Consider the following 21,454-nt stretch of genomic DNA (forward strand, 5'->3'; position numbering starts at 1 on the left):
ATATTTATAGTCACAATTCAAACCAAACGGTTAGTTTAATCACATATAAATATACACAAGTAGTCAAATAGTCACAATATGATGCAATGAGTTTGCAACCTAACCATGGCTCTAGTTTTCTAAATTTAAAGGATAAGGGTAGTCAAAAGAAGTTCCATGGTTATGAGTCCAAATGCATCGCGCGGAAGCCTTACCTTTGGAAGGGTTGGCGCGTATGGATGGGACCCTGTAAGTTAAACTTGCTTCCATGTTTTGGTGAATTCACAAACTCGGATGTACCCTTCGTTGCAATGAGCGTTCAATTGGGTAGATGGAGCGTGAATTCCCAAGGGGTTATGGCCATATGTATAACACATATGGGTTTCAGAAAAAAGGGAACAACTCAATCAGGAAGTAAAATAGGCCAAATAGTGCTAGAACCGGTGGGAACAACTCAATCAGGAAGTAAAATAGGCCAAACAGTGCTAGAACCGGTCAAAGCAAGAAGGCAGACGTCTGGCTCAGTATTGAAAGAACATGGCGCGAGAAAACAGGGACCATCGCAAGGAGATGGCCCTGTCACGCCGCGATGTTGCCATCGTGTCGCAACAGAGCCATCACACTGCGATGGGCTCTGTTCTCTCAGCGACGGTTCCTACATGCCTCGGCAATTTTCTGTGTTCTTAGAATTTTCCGATTTTCGCAGCGGTTTTTTCTATTCTAGTTGTGAAAGATATTTCCCAAATTTCCTACGTGTAAAAAACCTATGTTTTTTACACATTACGGATGGTCTTTCCAATGCAGACCTTTTTTATGCTTATGCCAATAATATTAATCAAAATTACGCACATGAATACTTAAAAGTTTTCGAGTCTCATCCACTCATTCTAAATTATTGCCAAAATAAATTTTAGGAATTAAAATAGAAATCCTCCCTAGTGGAGTCGCCAAAAAATTGCAGGGAATAATTTCAAGCATCCCACACTTGAGCCTCACTGTGATCATACACTTAAATATGGTGGCATCTAAAGGGAAGGAAGCTTGAGCAAAAGAGTCGCCAACAAGTGTTAGGAACTCGTAAACCGTTCACAGGGTGAAGGTTACACCCCTTCACGATCCATGAGATCGCTAACTCTATAGTGGTCCTGAACCATGACTGGATATCCGGGGATGAAGGTACAAATCCAACCTAAAAAAGATTGAACCTGCCCTAAATAGGCCTCTACTTTATTCTTCTCATATTCATGTGCGCTTTCCGACTAACATTCAATAAATATATTAATCATAAACCTGTTTAATCTATGTTGGTTGAATAATAATGCACAAACAAATCTATTATTGGCGATCACTTGAATTAAAATCACATTAGCCTAAATAAAATTATTAATTATCTTATTAAGCGTGATTTCAAGTACAAATTTTCTTTAAACCTGCAAGAGAGGGCGTGATCAAGCAATAACAATAATAATAATATCAAGCAACATAATTATAATTAACTAATCATCATCATCAAAATAATCTCAATCTCATCAAAGCATACAAATATTAGCAAGATCCTAGGGATGATATATACTAACAAAATTAATAACAAATCCTAGTTGTCGCTAGAAAATAAAGATTAAAGCTTTAGCCTTAAGATGATACTAACATGATAGAAGAAATAGGAAGCAACCTAAACATGATACTAGAAATATACATGATATTAGAAATATTAGTTAATACCCTAAACATGATACTAGGAATCATAAGACATCCGAACATGGTACTAGGAATTAAAACAATCTAAACATGCTTTCTAAAGAAATATAGTATTGAGTTACTCACTTTGTTGCCTCGTAACTCTTTCTATCAAAACAATACACACGTTAGTAACTTCAATAAAATATTAAATCAACCAATTAATTTAAATAATTGAAATAGGGATTTGGCACCAAACCCTAAGAAATTATCAACCTTTCTCGTCTAGGGCGAAGGCAATTTCGAGCTTGGCTAGGTTTGTCTAAGTCTCGTGATGGACAAATATTGTATTTTGAAAAGGGAATGCTTAGAAAGTGGGACAAAGAATAAGCTTATAGCTTAGAGAGAGAGAAAGAATAGAATAGATTATTGTTGATGATTGTTGGTGCTTGAAAACGGGGAAATATCTACCCTATTTATAGAGAAAAACATCCGGAGCGATAGACTAGAGGTAGAATTCAAATCGGAGTAATACTGCATCCATCATGGCGCGACAAGACCATCGCGACGCGATGGCTCCATTGTGGTGCGACAGGCCCATCGCGATGCAATGGTTCCATCGCGGCGCGATGATGCTGCTGAATAACTATTAGCTGAACGGAATCCTTTTTCGAATATAATTCGATAATTAGAGTCCGTACTTTATCTTTTAAAATCAAATTAGATCCTTTAAAACACTTGTTTTTTCCAACTAAAATTCTTTACCTTTTCTAAAAATATAATTATTAATCCTAATTTCTTTAGAACTTAAAATAATCTTCTAGACTATTCTAGAAAGTTAAAGTAATTCCTAATGACTTTAGGAATGATAATTAAATGGACCCTCCACTTGATCATTGGGTCACCCATAAAACTCATTTAATATCCAATTTAATATTAATAACTTCCTCACTATTCATCGGAATTGGGCTTATAATATATCATTGGAAAGTTCTTTTCGAGCCCCATCCAACTACACTATTATTGGACCGATATCATGGACCAAATTAAATTGGATTGGACATTTTCATAAATAAGGTACGAAAAGAAATATTTTGAAAACAAAAAAAGTATTTTTTATTAAAATTAGAGGAATCACGAGACTCTTTCACATTTCACCTCGTTCGATAATCAATGACGTGAAAAGTACTCATCATTGGGTTTGATTTTGGGGAGACACAATTTGATGGCTACACTTCACCACACAATGGGCCCATAAAATTTGAATCACACCAATGACTTTAGTTCACAACAGTATTAGCGTTAATAAACATTTTTTATTTTCATTTGCGTTTTGAGATAGCTAGTAAATTTTAAACAGTGATATTAATGTGATAATTCACCGAATAAGTGTTATGCGCATAATATGATCACGAGCTTAACTCCTGTGCAATTCATGATTTTACTTAACCTATTATGAATTATAATATTAATATAATAATAATAATTTGCCAAAAATAAAATAAAATAAAAAATAAAACGGATGAAAAAGAAAATAGAGTAACACTTAGGAAAAAGGAGGAATTAATAGGCCGGCAATAGAAATTTGATCAAACTATTATAATTTTTTTTAAGAAACTATTAAATAGTAAAATGAATCAATAATTAAAAATAATTAGAGTCTAATTAAGAAAAATATATTTACTTGTGATTTATGTATTAAATAATAAAATCATGCATCACATGGGCTTTCATCTAGTAAATTAACAAATACAACATATACTAAAACATAACCGAAATACACGTCAATTCTAATATTATTATAATATATTACCTAATATTTGTTTTATTTATAAAATTTAGAATATTGTAAAATGATTTTAATTAAAGGCAAATTGAAAAAAAAAATGTAAAAATAGCAGAAATTTTTTTACAAGAAGATGACATATTGACATGTGTCATCCTTAATTTTGCCTTTAGTATATAGTTATTGATTGATCATAATCCAAAACTATCATTGATTTTTCACTCTATTAAGCAGAAAAACTTTATCAATTAATAAATTTGTATTTTTTTTATATTGGGGGAAACCTTAACTTTGATCAGTTTAGGATTACAAACTCTTATACGTGGATGGCCACACCGTGTGGCCAGCCATTATGGGGTTACTATACTTCGTTAGTGCTATAAAGGTTACTTTATTATTATTGTTACTGGGATTATTTTGTCAGTATTATAGGGGTTAAATTACTCGGTTTAGTGATACATAGGTTACTTTTTGTCCGTGTTATAGGGGTTATTCGGTTGGCCTTGTATTACAGGTGTTACTTGTCAATGATGTAGGAGTTACTTTGTTTTTTTACAATTGGCCTCATAATGTGTCTAGCTGCACATAATACGCGTTGATTTAGGATAATTTAATTTATGCTAATTATTCTACCCCTAATTAGGCCCTATTCACTTCACCTTAAAAAATAATGTTCAGTAAAAATAATTTCAACTCGATAAAATAATTTTGAGTTCAGAAAAAATTATTTTAATTCAGTATATATCATTTCAGTTTAGTATAAATCAGTAACTTTATAGAAGAAATATTACAGAGAATCAACAATTTTAATTTTAGTTCAGCAAAAATAAGGTGAAGTAGTGAACATGGCCTTATTAAAACTTTGGATTGATATTTATGGATGAATTTCTTGTGTCTATCACTAAAGTAAGGTCCCGTTCACTTCATCTTGTTTTTGCTGAACTGAAATTAGTTTTATTGAACTGAAATTATTTTTGCTGAATTTAAATTGTTTTTACTGAACTGAAATTAATTTTACTGAACTTAAATTATTTTTACTGAACTAAAATTATTTTTACAGATTCTCTGTTATAATTTCTTCTTAAAGCTACTGATTTTTACTGAACTGTAATTATTTTTACTGAACAGGAACTATTTTTGCTAAACTAAAATTATTTTTACTATATCTATAAGGAAAATTGTTTCCTATGTTATCTTAAGTTCGTTCAAATGCACTACCTATGAATAACAATAATATGTTTTACACTTTTACCTATTATTTATCATGGTGTTGGAGCTATGCATGCATCATAAGTTCATAACTACTCAATATATAATTTATCAAATAATATATCTAAAGTTATAATCTTTTTTATTATATAATGTTTCTTAATGTGTAATTAGGCCCCGTTCATTTCACCTTATTTTTGTTGAACTGAAGTTATTTTTATTGAATTGAAAATAATTTTGTTGAACTGAAATTAATTTTACTGAACTGAAATTATTTTTTCAGAACTAAAATTATTTTTACTGATTTTCAGTTATACTTCTTTAAAGTTACTAATTTTTACTGAACTAAAATAATTTTATTGAACTGAAATTATTTTTAATGAAGTGAACTTATTTTTATTGAAGTTAACTTATTTTTGCTGAATTGAAATTATTTTTATTGAATGCTATTTTTTTAGGTGAAGTGAACAAGGCTATATATATATATATATATATATATATATATATATATATATATATATATATATATATATATATATATATATATATATATATATATATATTGACGGGTAACGATATTAATAATTAAAAATACTCTAATAAATTGTTTATTTTGTATGAAATCCCCTGCAAACTCTATATTCAACTCGGTTATACATTGACACTCCGTCTGCTACTCCATTCCACCGAAAATAAAATAGGCACTGCATTATTAAACGAAAGGAGTTACTCATACACTTTACAACATTTTAATAAATTGTATAAATATTTTTATTTCCCAAGAGTCAAAATATCCCCTTAACTTAATTATATGCTGGCATTCTAACGTCCACTCCATAGTATGATAATCCTACCCTAACACGTCGAAAAAGGCGAAACATGAAACTTTCGAAACAAACAAAACACTAAAAACAAGTTTGATATTTTGGATTTTGATACATTTGCCACGTTACACGTTTTACCCCTCATACTTTCCATCATTTTAAATTGCTAAGAATCATCCTCTTATTTTGCATTTAATACGTAAAGCTTAAGGCGGCAATGTTTATAACGACATTTCAAGTAAAATTTGCCTATAAAACCACCCTATTTCCTTTCTTATGTCATTATACAAACCAAAGCGAAGAAGAAAAAAAAAAAACCCCCCATCTTTTCTAATATTCATTCATTTCTTTTACATTTTATTACATTTTTTCTAGTTTATACCTTTCTTTTCTCCTACTCACAAAGTATAAGGAAAATGGCATCCGCTAGAATAGCAAGGATAGCAATAGATGTTGCACCACCACAATTTGTGAATATCATCAAATTTCGACGTGCTTCAAGCAATGTTGTCTTAGATACAATTTATGAAGATCAAGAGAAGGAGCTCAGTTATTCCCACTCATTTACCTCCTCAAATATGAAAAACTATGATAATAACAGTAATGCTTCGTCATCAATTATGTCAAAGTATTTTTCTCCAAGAACTTAAGTTGATTAAGGTGGTCGAGTACCTATTTTTGTTCAAATAAATTTGAATGTAATTCAGCAATGTGGTACGATTTTTTATGTGCCTATTGTTGATTTACAAGTCTTTTTGATTTTAATTTTTATGCTTTTTCGTAGATGTACCTATATGTATGTAAATAAGTTTATTTAGATTGAGCTTTTAGGCAAGGTTTTCTATTATTGGCTAAGCTCATGAATAGCTTATGATATATATGGTGTATCTAATATTTTTTCATGCAATATTAGGGAGTTTACACTTTGTTTCTCTTTGCTGTTATTTTATGTCTATCAAAATTAGTTTGGGAAGCAAAGAATATATTTTTTTTAAAAAAAATTAATACTTTATGGATACCAAAATTACTATGAGAAAAAATCACAAAAGTATGTGATAATACATCAAATAGGGTTTCAAGAGGTTATTAAAATGGAACAAGTCACACAGATCATATTTATCATCTCCCTACTACATACTCCCTCCGTTCCTTAATTACATTCCTACTTTCCTTTTTGGGTGTTTCAAAATTACATTCCTACTTTACCTTTTTAATAAGTGAATTTTTACCAATTATCCCTAAATAGTTGTGATGTGGCATTACTTTAATTATTTTTCTGTTTTGCAATTAATGGTTGCACAGAAACCATAATTTTCATTCACTCTTTTGAACATTCTGAATCCATGTGCAGCACTATAATTGAATATGATTGGTTCTTTTATTTTTCATAAACAAATGTGATTGGTCCTTTTCTTTCAAAAGGATTGATGACATGTGCTTTATTTAATATTATTTTATCTTTATTTTATTCAAAGATAGCAATAAATGTCTTGTAATTCCCATTATACTTTCTAATCATGGGTTTTAAGGTTACTCCAAATTCCTTAATTTCCGTATAAATCTAGAAATAAGAATGTAATTAAGAAACGAAGAGAGTACCAACTTAAATTAGCACAAATGAATCATGCATGAGAGTGAAATAGTTGTAAACCTACATTCCTATCAATATATTGAAATAATCACGCTCTTGCAATACCAGCACCCTCCCAAATCATTACAAAACTAAGCGCGAATAACCTTGAGTTGAATAAATAATAAATTTAGTGCTACAAATCATCAAGTAAATTTGATCTAACATTGTATTAGGCGATAAATTGAGTTTTCTTTACCATTGATTTAATTTGGACTTATCTTACATCCATTCAAAATTTCTACACATTGCAACTTGACTACACTTAGGCCAAATAGATCCGCCAAGTTGGTTGAATCGGATTCGGTTTGCTACATCATTTATTATAGTTTAGGGACCATTTTCTGTGAGCCAGTAAGGACCATATGTACTTAGTTATGCATGTCCGTATTACCGTATATCGCTGGACTCATTAGCCCTACACAAGTCGATCATTATAATGCAGTCATAATCTCTATCAAAGACATAATACGAATATATTTCCAATGTAATTTGTTATTTTTATACTCCTTCCATCTCTTATTGATAGTCCCTTATGTGCAATTTTCACGGAAATTAATAAATATAAATAAAAGTAGTAAAAGTACATTGAAAAAGTAATTTTTATTGGGTATGCAAAAAAGTAGAGAGAGAAAGTAATAAAAGTAGATAAATTTATATAAAAAAGTTAAATTTACACAAATATTGTTGCAAATTAGAGGGAATTTTGGTAAAAAAAAATTGATATTAATGATACTTGAAAAAAGCAAATAAGACTATCATTTTAATACTTAAAATTGACCATAAGGGACTATCAATAAGAGACGAAAGGAGTATGATAAGAATAAAATAAATGTTGTAACCAACAAATTAAATCATGAGTAAATAAGTAATTAAATAATTAATTAAATAGTGTTAATTGTATCATGAATAAAACAATAAATAAGTCATTAAATAGTTTATAATCACGATAAAACACTACGGAGTAGTTCAAATACAGGGGTATTGGTACAAAATTATGAACTATAAATAATACAAGAAAAGAGGGGTGGTGTTTGGGGTGGTAATTACTAGAGAAGGTAGATCGTCGTAAAAGTTTAAATACAAGAAAAGAGGAGAGGTGTTTGGGAGAGAGACGAAGTGGTAGTAAGGAGAGAAATAGAATTGTCGAGAGACAAGGAAATATTCAAAACTCGGGAAAAAAAATGATAGCATGCCGTTATTGTCAACTCTCAACAGTACCATGCCATGAATCCATGATAGATTGATAGGGCATGTTGTGTATCCAATTATCCGAAATTTTCAAAAAATACGACAATTTTTTTTTTTTTTTTTTTTTTTTGTCCAACACGTAATTAGGTGTTTGTCACATGATGTGTCGAACTTTGTCAGTTGGATGGTGTGTTAGTATATTGTATATAGTATAGTTGTACAAACAATTATGCCATGGACATTTCGTCTTGCAACATGCAAGGCATAATCGTATGCCTAATATTAATTAACACTCTTAATGAATTGCATAATTTTGTTCATGTTAGTGCATTCAATGATATGTTTGGAATATACCCTATAAGATAAAATACCCTATAAGATAAAGTAATAGCAACTAAACTATTTAGTTCAAATATTCTCATTAAAAAAAATATTCAAATATTCATTACATAAATGGATAGCCATAAACCCATAGAAAAGGTTAGTACTGTAGCCTTCCCTCTCTTGCATTTAATTTGAAAACAGCGGCAATATTGATAGGAACTAGTGAATCAATATAGACCATCTTAGCTTCAAAAAATGGCTTTTCAAAGTGAGATATAGGTAGTAAGCTAATTCTTCCCTTCTTTATACGGCATCTTGAATGAGATCAGAGTACTATTTTTTGACCAAAAAGATATTGGAGAATATCCTGAATTTAATGTGCACAAAGCTACTTGAGTTATAAATTATACTCCCTCCATCTCAGTTTATAGTTCTTATTTTTGTGTTTTTCCAATGGTATTTTAAAAATGGGAGGAGAAAGTTTTTTTGATTGTGATAGTTCTTTAAAATGGTTCTTTACCAGGAATATGTTTTATACTCTATCAAAAGTGAATGGAGTACATTAAACAAAGTAAAAGTACAATTATAGACAAAAGTTAGAGAGAGAAAGTGAAAAACAGTAAAAGGCAAGTGGAAAATTCAAGGATAATTTAGAAAAATTAATTAATGGTCTTTACATACTATCAAAAAATAGAAACAAGAACAATATTTTGGATTTCCAAAATAGGAAAATTAGAACTATAATATGAGACGGATAGAGTAACTAGTTATTGGCTCGGACGATGCCCTAAATCAAGTCAATTGAATGTGTAATGTGCCACCTAAAAAATTGCCTTCAATGTAAGAAATAAGTTACTAACTTCATAGTATAAACTAGGTTCGTTTATGCCTGTGCGATGCACAGATTTAACAAAAAAAATATTACGTAAAGTAGTATAATATTGAAAAAATAGTTTCATAATCAATATGTGACTTACTACGTACAATAATAATTTTTGATACTCTAATCCTTAATAAATGGTATGTAGGAAATGGATAAGAAAAAAAACAACAAAAATAGGGTATGGGATATAAAAGATAAGATGAATTGAAATAAAATAGAGGAAGATAGTTTAACCTGATAGTCAAAGTGATCTTGCGACCTTTTGGAGAAAAGAAAATAGTAAAACCAGTTTACTTTTTTCAACACACGTCTCTATAAATAAAATAAGCAAGATTAACCAAAAAATGACAAAATAGGAAATCATAATATACAGATATTCTATTAAAAGAATTTGGCAAGAAATGATACAATTTATAGAATATTGAATATAAATTTAGTTGATGTATAAAAGAAATTAAAAGACTAATATTCTCTAAAAAGATTTTAGTAAGAAAAGAGAAAGGATGGTTTTGGAGGGCAAATATTGTACTAGGAGTTGACATACACTTGTCATTTTTTGTGTGTTTTAGTATTATACTAGGATTGGTCGTCTCGTACTATGGCCTATGCATGGTAGTTTCACTAAATTTAAATTAAAAATAATTTTTTTTATAAAAATAATATGGACAAAATACACAATTATAACAAACTTTGTATTTATCTTCTTCATATTTTTCATATTTAACAAATTAAACATGAGATATAACAAAAGAATCAATTAGGCCATGAGTATATTAAAAATATATCTTAAACCATATGAGTGTTTAAAAATTTCAATGATAAATGTAAAGAATAAAATAAGGTATATTAGCCAAATAAGCATTCTAAAATTATGTAATAAAACCCATGAGTAGGAATAATAAGAAACACTCAGTAATTAGTTTTGAAAAATATGATATTAGTAGGAGGATTCCTAATAATAATTTGTGCAGTTTAAACTACAAATATAGTACGGAGTATTTAATAGATTTATCAGTTTAAATTAAAAATTACCTTATATAAAATATATAAATAATTTTTTTGACGGGAAAATATATTAATAATATGAAAGAATAAAATGTGGTGTATTGTGTTATTTAAAGATATGGCATACAGATTAATAGATATGAAAAATGTTTTTATTATGGATATGAAAATTATATGAATCAAAATTATTACAATCATAAGATTTGTTAAATAGATTGTGTCTAAATTATAGAAGGTGACATTGACTAAAACAATTTTTTTTTTTAAAAAAAAAAAAAAGAGGGAGAGTTTTGGAGGGAATAAACAACATCAGAAAGTGATATGTGTCATTCATGGTGTCTGTTTTAGTATTATAGAATATATTGATATTGATATGTTGATATTGATTGATTGATTCTTGGAAAAATGAAAATAAAAAATGCAACCTTTCACAGGTTTTATCTTAAATATTCAACATTTTGATTATTCCATAAAAATCCAACATTTACCCCTATTTCATCTAAAGATCCATTACTTGTTAATGACCGATTTTTGTAAGTTATATGTCACGTGTTAGCTTTTGATAGGTCTATTAATTTTTTAATTATTAAAAAAACAAAAACAATTAAAAGAAAAAAAAAATTGAAGCCCCCACCCCTAAAATTCAAGCACAACCCCCCTGCCATAGCTACTTAAACACCCGACCACCAATCTTGCCAACCACCTGACCACTAGCCCATCGACAACAACATCCATCTCTAACACCGGAAGCCAACAAGCAGCCCCAATTAAACAACTGCCGCACATCTCCTCCAACTCCACTGTCACAACCAACCAAAACCGCACCAAAAAACGAAAAAAGGGGAGATGAGATGGGCTCTGATGGGATGGGGTTTGTGAATTTGAGGTAAATACAAGGTTTTCGTGGTGGGGTGTTCGGTGGTTGATGTTTACTAAGGGTGGTGGCTAGGTTTTTGGGGATAGGGGCGTGATTTTCAAGGTCAGGGCTAGGTATTTGGCGCCTTCGGAATTGATTAAAACTAAGTCAAAATCTTCTGATTGCCGCAATCATCGGGAAGAGCATCGAAGATTCAAGATTGAAGGTGGAACCCAAGGATAGGTACGATTAGGGCTGGCCAAATTGGATTTCTGATCCGAAATATCGAATATCCGAAAATTTCAAATCGGCTAAAATTTGATCCAAATCCGATCTGAAAAAAACCGGATATCCGGTTTTCGGATATCCAAAAAATTTGGATCAGATCATCGGATATCCGACCCGATTATCGACATTAAAATAACAGTACTTGAAATTATTTTTGGAGTTCAAATAATTTTTTTTTTTAAAAAAAAAGACAAAAGGGCAAAAAAACAAATTAGAGTATCAGACCCTCCTCTTCACCGTCAAACCTCAAACCCATTAATCTTATTTACTACTCCCTCCGTTTTTTAATATTTGCTCCATTTTTCCATGGGCGGAGTTTTAGGTGAATTTGGAGAAAGTAATAAAATATGGAGGTAGTTGGGTAGGTGGAAGAATAAAAAATTGTAAAAAGTAAAATAGTGGAGAGAATTAGAGGAGAGAGAATATGAAATTAATAAAATATGATTTATGTTTGGTCCATTAAGTGAGAGAAATGAATTAAGTATTATAAAAGTTTTCTAAATAAGTAAATGGAGCAAGTGTTTAAAAACGGTCGAAAATGAAAAGTGAAGCAAGTATTTAAAAACAAAGGGAGTACTTCTCAGGTCCCATTTCCTGCTCAAATTCTATCAAGACTAGTAATTTATTATCATCATTTTTACTTTCTATAAAGTTATAATAATAACTACCCGATCTGTTGCTCAACATCATATTTAATGTTGTTCAATCAACTTAAGCGTGTGGGTTATAGTATACCTGGAGGCCAGTCGACTGCCTGAAGAGTAAGGCAACAATGCATTGGCAGGCCCTAATGTGGTGGTGGCTCTTCCTAGTTGGGGTGTTCGCTGTCGCTCGTGAAGGCCTAGAGACACTCTAGAGACTAGAATATGGAAATGTAAAGGAGAGAGAAAACCCAAGAGAAGCATAGAGATTGTATGTTATGGGTTTGTAGCTGCGTGAAAGAGTTGTGTATCACTTAAGGTTTATATTTTTTTAATAATAAAAAAATCGAATATTTTGAATATTCGAAATTTTAAAAATGTGATCCGGATCTGATCCGAAATATTTTGGATATCCGATTCGAAATATCCGAAACTTGAAAATCCGGATCGGATACCCAATTTTTCGGATCGGATCGAACGGATCACAGATCAGATCAATTGGGTTGGATTTTTTGCCCACCCCTAGGTACGATAGCGAGAATTGGGAGATGGAGAGGAGTGAATTGAATCGGAGAAGTCACCGAACTAGAAGAGGTCGGCTTTAGTGAGTTCGTCGTCGGAGATGTCTCCGAAGGAAGGAGAGGAAATAGAGAAGACGCCGAGGAAGTGATCGGAGGAAGGTGTTTTCCGATGACTGAAGTAGGAGACGTAGTTTATTTCCATTTACTAGGAGAGAGGAGAAAGAAAGAGGAGACGTGAGAAGGGAAAGTGATAGAGAATTTTAAAAAAAAATTAATTTAATTTGCTTAACAGGTTAAAGGTCATATAGATATTTAGATGAAGATAGAGGGTAAAAGTAGGATTTTTATTGGGATAATCAAAAGGTTGGATTTTTAAGTGAAGACAATTGAAAAGTTAGATTTTTTAATTTCCATTTTTCCTTGATTCTTTTTGTTATATAGTTTTAACATGTGTACATTTCAATTAATAGTTATAATTTGTATTTTGGATTATGCTAGTTGATTTTAATAATATACTTCCTCTATTTTAGAAACAATTTGAAAATCAAGATTAGAGAAGAATTAAGTGGTACGTCTATAAATTATTTTGATTAATTTATCTATTTACATTGTTTAATATCTTCCTCAAGTGCGTGCCAAATACATGTTTTCCATTTAAAAGAAACTGAGGAAATATGTGATGAATGACTCCAAAAGTTGATTTTTTTTTTTTTTTTTTTTTTTTTTTTTTTTTTTTTTTTTTTTTTTTTACATAACCACTCCACAATATTAATTAAAATATTCCTAGTTGATTTTATTCTAGTCATGTGTTTAATGTCTTCATATCTTGTCTATCTATACTATATACTAAACTAAACACTAAAGTTATCCCTTAAGTACACGTGTAGCATTCACAACAAAAAATTTCCTGCCCAAATAATTTTGCTTTTTCTCTTTTTTTTTTTCTTAAAAAAATAATATTATAAAAAATTTAATGAATAAAAACTTACAGTATAATTTAAAAAATATTTTAAATAATATATCTAACAAAGGGAGTTTTAAGGGTAGACATTAATTAAAGGTAAGGTTTTGCATAGAACGGACTCACGTGAGACCGGGCTCAACAGCAAAAAGGTGCGGGTCTGAGAAACCCGATCAAAGCCCGCGCCCCAACATTTTATAAAATAGTCTTATTCCTAATAAAAATTATCTGATTCCTAACTAAAATAGTCTTATTCCTGATAAAAATTATCTTATTCTTGACTAAAATAGTCTTCAAAAACTTTTGCATGCCCCCAGTTTACAATAATTGTATTGTACATCGAACATTTTGCGAAAAGTGATCATTTTTCTTATAAAAGTGACCCTTTTTTTTTTTTACAAAAATGACCCATATTTTCACGAAAGTGACCCTTTTTTTTTCACAAAAGTAATTAAGCTACATATGCATAATAGAGTATCAAAATCAACAAAAATAAACACAAAATTAACAATAGTCATGAAAAAAAGTACAATCACTCAAACAAATCAAAAGTCGCCGCCGGAACCACTGCTAGCGACGCCGATAGCACTGAAACCATCGCCGATTCCACCATTTCTGACCATCTCACCGAGCAAAGCGAAAACGATGACGACGACTCTTTCTTCGAGTTAGAGCTCACTTTACCTTCTTCCGACTTCAAATATTCTCTCTCCACTCCTTGCTCAAAAAATTCATCAGAAAACTTCTACAATTGTGTAGAAGAGAAATAATTAACACAAAAAACCTAGAAATCGAATATGGAAGAGTTTGAAGCTTAATATCACAGACAAAAATGGATGAGAGAGAATGGATAAATAGTGAGAGGAGAAAGAAAAACAAGAGATAGAGAGAGGAAGTTTCATGAAAGTAGGTGAAAAATAAGTGAGGAGAGAAAGATAAACTGAAAAAAGAAAATAAAGAAGAGGGCTCACGTGCCAGCTCAAATTGAAGTGCTTAACTTGCTTTATTTGTACCGATTTACAATAACGTTATCGTACATCAGATTTTTTTGAATATTTGTAAATAGTGTTATTCCTGATAAAAATTATCTTATTTCTGACTAAAATAGTCCTATTCCTGATAAAAAATATATTATTCCTGATAAAAATTATCTTATTCCTGACTAAAATAGTCTTATTCCTGATAAAAATTATCAGTTTTGTTTGTTGTTGTACGACTTGTATCTTCGTTAATTTAGGTTGTTAGAGTTTGCAGTCTGGAAACATTTATATAAAGCGGCTGGGTTCTTAGGTGTAGCGTAGTATGTATTCTGAAGAGGATTTTCCCTACCTGTTAGTCATGTACTATTGAGCTTATGAGCTTATTGCTTTGGGATGGTGTTGAACAAGTTTATGTGATCTGGGTTTCGTGCAAGTATTAATTTAGTGAAACCCGTTGCTGCCTTTACAAATATTACTGTTTTGGGATGGTGTTGAACAAGTTTATGTGAATTGGGTTTCGTGCAAGTATTGATTAAGTGAAACTCGTTGCTGCCTTTACAAATATTTCATACTACGCATCCTTTTTTGCTTCTGTTCTAGAACTCCGAGTGCCTTCGTTTTGTGAAGGAAGAGCAGGAATAATATGAGGTTTAGTTGAGAAAAACAGAAAGCTCAGATGCACACTAAAGCTTCTTCATTCACCTTGTTGATGGGCGGGAGAAGAGAGAAAGGGGAAGAAGGAGAATGAAGATTGTGAACTCACGTGAGTCCGTCTCACCCAAAACTTTACCATAATTAAATGAATTCAAATTTTCAAAAAAAAAATATTATATACTTCCTCCGTTCTTTTTTACTTGACCTATTTATTTTATCACGCTTGCCGGTGCACAAATTTAACCGTCAATAACTTTAATTCTTTCTAAGTAAGAATTATAAAAGTTACATATTATGATAGTACTTATTTAGACGAATCTAACAAGATCCTATATGAACATGTTTTTCCTTACATATAATTCATAAAAATCGGTCAAAGGTGAGTCGGTGAATAGTGTAAAAGTTAAAGCGGGTCAAGTAAAAAAGAACGAGAAAGTATAAGTTAGTTCATTTAAATCAACTCCATTTTAATTGACTTTATTATTTTCAAGTCTAATTATTATATTATTTTCAAGTCTAATGATTATAAATCCGTGCATCTATACGGAGAAAAAACCAGAGCTGTCAAAAACTTACCCAACTTGAGAACCCAACCTAAACCGGCAATGATCCAAACCTGACCTGTACCTGAACAATGGGGTGAAACTAGTGACTTATAACCCGACCTGATGTTAACCGACAATTGATTTGATCCAATACTTTATGTCCTGAACTCGTATTTTCACCCAACCTGATAATACCGTCAACCGATTTAATCCGACTCGACAACAATCCGAACCCGAACTAGCACCGACTCAATTAGAACTTGAAACCAGTTATAACCCAACACAACATGTTATTGACCCGAGTCATGGAAGGTTTAATAAAATTTTATATACCTTTTGTTTAGCTTATATATTGGTATAATTTCATAAACCCTCAATCCTTAACATATTGGTACAATTTGTTCAGCTTATATACCATTTGTTCTCTATTATTTTGTTTATATTCTATATAGGTTTAATAAAATCTTGATAATTCTTGATCAAATTATGGAAGGCGTAATTATATAGGTTTAACTTGACCACATCGATATTTATTCGAATTGAACTTGAACCAAAACAAAACATGATCCAACTTTAAGATTATAGGACCAAATAATTATCTTACCCAACATTAACCAAAAACCGAATGTACTATCTACTAACCCGCCCAAACTCGACTCAATACAACCCGAACCTGAAATTGGACCCGATTTGAATTTGACTCGACTTGGACCCGACCTACACCCAAAAGGATGAACGACCCGTAATAACCTAAATCGAAATTGATCCAACCCGAACCTGATCAACCTGATCTGATGTTAGATTCACCCGACATAACCTAATCCTGATTTGACCCGAGACCTGATTTGACCCGACTCAACCCCACTTGAATACCTGAATTGACAACTCTAGCAAAAACTAGTGTTTTAAATATGCACACCCAAATTATTAATTTTAACTTATATTTTAGATTTATGTTATTCAATTCAATTATATGTGTTAATGAATCCGAACCTATAGTCCATCACTACTTGTCTGCTTCCTTGTAAGTACACAGAGTAGCGCAATGTAGGACCTTTTAAGGTTAGTTTCTAGATCGAGTTCTCCATTAAAGGAGGTTACAAAACCTTCTAGATTTAGGTTGAAGGATGGGATGAATCTATAGACTATAAAATTACAATTCGAAAAACACTGTGCTTATCTACAGTACTTTGGCTTAGGAACAGTGAAAAGTTGTGTTTTTACCTTGCTGCCCCTAATTTCAATGGTTTGCCACTTATACCATTGCATGCACGTGTCTATCTACCGGCTTCCTTTTTTCCAGCTAGCTAGCTGCTTTTGTAGTTTACCATTTCACAAATTGAAATTGTAGATGGTCACATTGAGTGGGTACGGTGTTCAAGGGTCTTGCTTTGTTTAATTTGCGAATTAGTGGGATGTTTACGATGGAAGGTACGGCTTTCAGTGTTGTTCAAGTTGGCGATGGTTGTCTTCTGGGTGTCAATGGGTCGTTGCTGTTGTTTCCGGTAAGCTCTTTTTAGAGTACATTCTTTTTGGTTGATGTTAAAGTGGATTAGAATGTTTAATTTGTAGATGGTTACTTAATTTAGCTATTGTTTAGCATAATTCTTGTTAATAATGGTGTTAATTTACATTTTACCCTTAATTAATTGTAGTGATGGTGAGTTTTTTCTTTATACATGCTTTGGTAGCTGGTATTGTGGATTAGAGTGGTTCATTTGTGTGTGCTTACTTAATTTAGCTATCATTTTTCAGAATTCCTGTTAACAGTGCCTTAACTACATTTATTTGTTGATTAATTTTTGTGTTGAAGTTTCATGTTGGTGTTTTGGGGATTATTTTTTAAAGTTCTGGCCCCTATTTTGTACATATAGGGTACCTGCTTCTTCTTTGACTACATATTCTTAGCTGTTGACAATAGGCTTGGATTTTTTTTGTGGTTATAGTGTATGCTGAGCTGTTAAAGTAGTACTTCTGTTTCTAATGTCGGTGATTAAAGGGTTGCTAATGGGATGAATGCTTGCCTATATATATATATATATATATATATATATATATATATGTCATTGCATTTGCGAATGGTGTTCTGGGTGAGGGTTGTATTGTGAGGGTTTGTGAAGCTTTGTGATTGAGGTGGCCTAGTTTGGGGGTGATAACAGGTTGGTTTTACATTGGGGTTTGCTTTGCTTATTTAATTGTACAGCCTTTTGAACTAATTGAACAAATCTAAACTCTTAAACATCTAAACTGAATTATACCTTACTATAATAAATCTACATTGGCAAATCCTGCTTGTTCTTGTTACAATCTAATCTACATTGGACAATTGTTCTGGAATTATAAGTTGACATGAAAATACACCTGCTTTGCTAAGCAGTGTAACTAATTTGCATTTCCCTACTATACATGTACTTGTTTCCTTGTCTTTTGTTATTGAATTTATATTTATATTTGTATGGTACATATAGTGCTTAAGACATATCTGTCCTAAATTACTAATCAGTTTGTTTAATTCAGTTCTCCTTATCTAGATTTAAAACTAGGGTGTTCTCTTGATCTCATTATGATTTGTTGTTTAAATGGATCTGCTGCACTGTGGTTTTTGGTGTGTTAGTCGCAATTGTCTTTGCTATAATAGTGTTGTTCGTTTAATTTTCAAGATCCCACTCTTAAAGGGCTCAACACGTTTGGTTTTCCTTTTGTCCTACAGGTGTCATTACAACATCCGTAGTTGTGTTTTGGCTGCAGCTGAAGCAGTGTCTGAGTTGTTTGCCCTGCTTTAAAGGTAGCCACCTATATTTTCTGCAAATTCAATTAGACACTTTTTTGTTTCATGCTAGATAAAAGATTCTTGCCATTGTTTTATGTGATTGTAGATAGTGCTGGAAACACCGAGTGTTTATTCCTTGTTTTGTTACAATTAAAGTTGAAGGTGGAAGGTATTGGTAGGTGTTATTAGATTTTTTATGTGAGACGACATGTTTCAATTATTCGTTCTCGCTATGTGAGGAACTGATATTATGAATTCGTGAGTGTTTAAAGGTCCATTTCTAAGTTTGCCCTTTCTTAAGTATCCATAGTCCTAAACATGCCTACTCCAATTACAGGTTATGTCAACCCGACCAAACAAATTTTTCATCCCTTTTTATCCGCTTTTGGAAAAGATCACTGCATGGCTACGTTTTCCTCCACCTATTTATGCAGTTGTAGATGTTGCTAGGAATAATGTTGTTGTTCGTATTAGCCGACCAAATAGCCCAAGGCAGTTCTTATTTTATGGTGGTGATGCCTCTTCAGTTCATGACTCTCGTGAAAGAGCAGCCGATAAGGCCGTTAAGAGATTAGTTACTCGGTTTGGGGTGCAAGTATCTGATTTTACCTATGACCGTGATAAGATGTACCAGCTTTGTGCGAGGCTTTTTAAGCACAAATGTGTAGAAATCCTATAAGAGAATAGGGGAGTTTAGAGTCCAGATGCTGGACAACACTCAGGAAGCAGTTTGCCAGTAGATGTTGTGCATGTTTCAATTGACTATGCACAGTTCTTGGAGGTTATCGTGAAGAGAACTGGTGTTTCTGCAACTGCTATATAACTACTTGGGTAGAAGGCCAGGGCTACATTTCTTGGGTAATGGTCACTTGTCCTCAGTAATTTTGGCATGGAGTGCATTTTTAGTGAACCTTGTTCTGAGGCAAGCATTGCTCAGCAGAGAGTTACAAAGAAGGCTGCTTTCCATATTGCCTGTAGATACAACCTTGAAATTATTGATGCTAACTATGAAACTGCAGCCAAATGGAGTAGAGAATGTTGCGTAATTGGAGAGAAATATTTAATTTTAAAAGAACATGTTGAAAAACTAAAGGCAGCTCCTAAATAGCCTGAACCTCTGAACTTTGTCCTTCCTGAGGGGTATGTGACTCCAAATGATGAAGTAGCACATATTCCTGTCTTGACTAATCCACCTAAGTGTCCTGTTAAGCGGAAAAAGATGTTGCAGTTGGCTCATGAGAAGGATGGGGGAAGGAACTTCAGAGCAGCTTGTTGTTGATTTACCTGAATTAGAAACTGTCTTTAAGAGTGCTAAGTTTGATTAAATGATGTTCAATAGCTAAACAAGTTGTAGTTCAGCTTGTATTTTGTTTTATGCTAATGTAGGTCTAGGACACAGCTACTTAGAATTTAAAGAGCTAGGTCATGTAGACAAAGCTGTTGTGCAGTGCCAATTGTATGCCTACTTATTTTGCTGTAATGAAATCTTTATCATCAATAAATCGAGCATTTAATTTTGTATTAGATGTTATTTCTATTAGCAATTAAACTACAGTTGTTTTCAAATCTGCTTTTCAGTTGCAACTGTATTAATTTTGGATACAGAACCTGGTCTTTTAATGCTTGTTATTTTTTCTTTATTCTTGCAGAGTGTGCATGGATTTGTTATTGTGTCAACTATTACATCACTTACTCTATATTATCGTACTTACGAGTTTTAACCACTGCCTCCAGTAATGGGTACTTATAGATGTTTATTTGAACACCAGTATATTATTTAGTACATATCGTTTCTGCTATAACAGAGTTCTCCTTGTTATTAAGTGTTTCCTACTTGATGTATGGTAGACATTCAATATGGCCTTCCCCGATTATCTCAAAAGAGTTATAACAGACTAAACCAAGCTGCCCAACGATCATCGCAGTCGGCATTTATTAGGTATATCAATACCTAATTTAGCTCCAAAATTTAGACTAGCAAGATTTTGATTTACTTTCTGAAACTTAATTGAAATGCTAAGGTTAATTGATTTTCTCTTATAGCTCATCAACAAAGGGCAATCAAAATCAAGCTGTACAGGCTTCTCACACTAGAGTATCAAAAAGGAGCCGATCTGTTAATAACTTACCAAAGGAACAAGGAGCTAGGTATAGTGTTTTACTTTTGCCCATTTAATCATTTATTCATTTCATGGTAAAAATTCTACTCATACATCCAACCATTTCTACTAAGTTTAATTGACTTACTCCTACAGCTCATCAACAAAAGGCAATCAAAATCAAGTTGTACAAACTCCTCTCACTATGGTATAAAAAAGGAGCCAATCTATTAATAGCTTACGAAAGGAACAAAGAGCTAGGTATAGTGTTTTAGTTTTGGCCTTTATTTCATGTTAAACATTCTACTCATATGTCCAACCATTACTGCAGTGGTCAATTGCCATGTTTGTCTCAAAAACATTCTGATGTAGTGAATCAACTTACTCAAAGGTATTACCAATTTCACTTCCCATTACTCTTTGCAGTTGTGTGAGTGTTTATTAACATACATGCATTATTGTATGCAATAGTAAATGTCGAGTTGAAACCACGATCCAATCACGGGTTCCTAAAAGGAGTCGATGTATTGAAGGAGCCACTGAATTCTTTATGAATAGGTATACAATGTTTACTATTCAAAAAACATTTCCGGAAACAAATGCCTTGCTCATACTTCTTTATACTTGAGTG

Source organism: Chenopodium album, chromosome 14 (assembly GCF_948465745.1).
Source record: "Chenopodium album chromosome 14, dcCheAlbu1.1, whole genome shotgun sequence".
Lineage (NCBI taxonomy): Eukaryota > Viridiplantae > Streptophyta > Magnoliopsida > Caryophyllales > Amaranthaceae > Chenopodium > Chenopodium album.